The sequence below is a fragment of the Acinonyx jubatus genome, chromosome C2, assembly GCF_027475565.1.
Source record: "Acinonyx jubatus isolate Ajub_Pintada_27869175 chromosome C2, VMU_Ajub_asm_v1.0, whole genome shotgun sequence".
NCBI classification, from domain to species: Eukaryota; Metazoa; Chordata; class Mammalia; order Carnivora; family Felidae; genus Acinonyx; species Acinonyx jubatus.
In genome coordinates this window covers 50,201,377-50,204,723 of record NC_069384.1, presented here as the reverse complement: position 1 = coordinate 50,204,723, position 3,347 = coordinate 50,201,377, and the positions used below count along the sequence as shown (strand labels likewise).

Genomic DNA, 3,347 nt, shown 5'->3' with positions numbered 1-3,347 from the left:
GATTTTACACCCACATGAGCAGACTTCAATTGCCAATTTTGAGTAGGACTATTTGTAAATTGGCTGATGTCTATATACAGACTTTACTTTTTCTATTCCCTCAATTAGGCTTTTATTTTTTATAAACACCGTTTTGGAAAAAAAAGAATTTTATTATTTCTTATGTTCTCTCATTGATTTATGATAGAACACAACCAGTAAATATTATTAAGGTTCTCATCAACTGGCAGTTCATTCCAATATCTAACATAATTGTGATGGTTAATTTTGTGTGTCCATTTGGCTAGCCGTGGGTGCCCAGAGATATTTTGTCCACCTAAAATATTATTTGGAGTGTTTCTGTGAGAGTAATTTTAGATGAAATTAACATTTAAATGGATGGACTTAAGTAAAGTAGATTTCCTTCCATAATATAGCTAGGGCTCATCCAATCAGTTAAGTGCCTGAATAGAACAAAACTCTTCCAAGCAAGAAAGAATTCCTGGAGCACACTGCCTTTGGACTTCATCTGATTCTACAGCAGATGACCTTCAGATTCAAACTGGAACACTGGCTGTCCTAGGTCACCAGTCTACTGGCCTTTGTACCAAAACTGAAGTGTCAGCTCTCCTGGGTATCAACTCTGCAGATTTTGGACTTGCCACCCTCTAGAATCATGAGTTAACTCCTTCTGACCATTTCTTTCTTTTTCTTTCTTTCTTTCTTTCTTTCTTTCTTTCTTTCTTTCTTTCTTTCTTTCTTTCTTTCTTTCTTTCTCTGTGTATGCTCACATACACACACACACACAAACACACCCTATTGGTTCTATTTCTCTGAAGAATCCTGGATAATGAAATTACTGTAAAAATAATATGTACTCAAAACCATTCTGCTAAGACCAATAAACATTTCACATCTTGCTCCCAGGGGCCAGAGATACAAGTACATTGACATTTACACACACACACACACACACTATTATAATATTATATATAGATGTATTCACTCAGAGTCATCATAGAATAAACCCCAATCTAATTGTTATCTAAATACCTATAGATATATATCTTTTTTAAAATATCTATTTTTTCTTGAGAGAGAGAGAGACAGAGCAAGAGTGGGGGAGGGGCAGAAAGAGGATTAGACAGACAGACAGACAGACAATCTAAAGCAGGCTCCAGGCTCTGAGCTGTCAGCACAGAGCCCAATGTGGGGCTCGAACCCACAGACCATGAAATCATGACTTGAGCTGAGGTTGGACACTTAAACGACTGAGCCACCCAGGTGCCCTGCTATAGATTTATGTCTTAATTCAGGGCAACAGTGTAGTTCTGAATTCAATCATTTATTTTCATCTACAAAAGAGATCATTGTGGTGCAACATCCAAAAGAAATAATCAAAGCTTTTATTACTGTGCTGTTTACATTTAAAATTGTTGCTTTTGGTATGTTTTTAAAAAGACAATAAAATATCTTAAGCAACTTCCAGTAAAATATGATAGATTCAAGACATGCTTAGTCAACTCTTAACTTGAAACCCTTCAAAATGATCAAAAAAAATGCAAAATGGGAAAACATCCCATCTGTATTTCCTGAATGGAGGATTCTCTTGAGTAAAGTCTTTTTTTAATAGTAATCTAAGAGAGTTCTTCATTTTTTTAAATAGTAATGTTAGAGAATTATTTTAAAAATAGAATAAGTAAGATTTGTGGGGTTGTGACTTAGTTTTTTGTTTGTTTGTTTGTTTCTGTAGTGTCCTTGTTCCTTACCACAGAGTGATATTGAAGACATAATCCAAGAGCTATATTCATCCCAAGACCTAAAGCTCCTTAAAGAAAGCTTTACTGGAAGTGAGTCATTAAGAAGAACACAAGTCTAAAAATGGCCTTATTTGAAGGCTGCTACCCAGGGTCACCTGGATTTGATTTTAAAAATTCCTAATTACTGGGTGCCTGGATAGCTCAGTTGTTTGAGTGGTCAGCACTTGATTTCAAGTCAGTCGTGATCCCAATGTGGTGGGATCGAGCCCCCCATTGGGCTCTGTGCAGTGTGTGGAACTTGCTTCAGATTTCTCTCTCTCTTAAGATTCTCCCTGTGTCCATCTCCCTCACACACAGTATCCCTCTCTCTCTCTAAAAAAAAAATAATTCCTAAGTAGCATACAAAAACCCTGTGAGTTGAGAGGCATAAAAATGAACCACCTCAAACTTTTGTCCAGGTTATCTGTTTCCTTTCAACAGCAAACCAAATCTGAATCAGAAGAGTTACAATATAAAGTACTTGTTTTTCCACCTTCAGGTAATGGCTCAGTGACCTATGTTCATCTGTCATCAATTATTGAACAAACACACAAACAAAAACAGTTGAAACTAAAAGAAATTGAAATGCCCCAAATCAAATCTGAATACATATGTAGCTGTGAGTAGACGCACACATTAAAAGAGAAACATTTAAAATTACAGATGATTTGTGAATTTCAGGCTCCACAGATACAAGCTAAATATACATACAAGTCAAATGTATATATTTTAGTCAAATTTTTTCAACAATCTAAAATGAATTACTGAAAAAAAGCTCGCTTTATAAATAATTTATTTTTTTAACGTTTATTTATTTTTGAGACAGAGACAGAGCATGAACGGGGGAGGGTCGGAGAGAGAGGGAGACACAGAATCCCAAACAGGCTCCAGGCTCTGAGCTGTCAGTACAGAGCCTGACGTGGGGCTTGAACTCATGGACCACGAGATCATGACCTGAGCTGAAGTCGGATGCTTAACCGACTGAGCCACCCAGGCGCCCCTCTTTTTATAAATAATTTAAACAGAACAAGCAACAAGAGGTTAAAATTACAAGAAGATAGAAAAAATGCACATTGCCCTCGTAGTTATGAACAACAACAAAATAGTAATAAAATAATTACAATCGCTTCTCGGCCTTTTGGCTAAGATCAAGTGTAGTATAAAATCATTACATGAATTTGAAAGTGTTGGTATTAGGATACAGACTACTAAAATCAGTTATTAGTATTAAGATATTTGGAGAAATAAGTTGAATACAGAAAGATAAGTGAATAAAAGTCATTACAGAGAATATAAATGAAGTAGAGAGAAGAGGTAATAATAGCTAAAACTTGCATATTTTCTTCCTTGTTCTAAGCACCTTATATATTAACTTATTTAATCATCATGAAAAGCCTCTGAGGAAAATTATGTTATTATTTTCATATTACAGTGGATAAACTCAGTGGATTAACTGAGGCTCAGAGAGATTAAATTATTCTGTGGTCACACAGCAACTAAGTTATGGAGGTGCCACTGAAACCTAATCAGGCTTTCATTAGAATGCACATTCTTAACCCTAGGGCCAGC

General features: G+C 35.7%; 1 pseudogene; it reads left to right on the top strand.

Moving 5' to 3' along the window:
- Nucleotides 1–2,900: 2,900 nt before the first annotated feature.
- On the top strand, nt 2,901–3,028 carry LOC113604817 (uncharacterized; annotated as a pseudogene).
- Nucleotides 3,029–3,347: the final 319 nt, after the last annotated feature.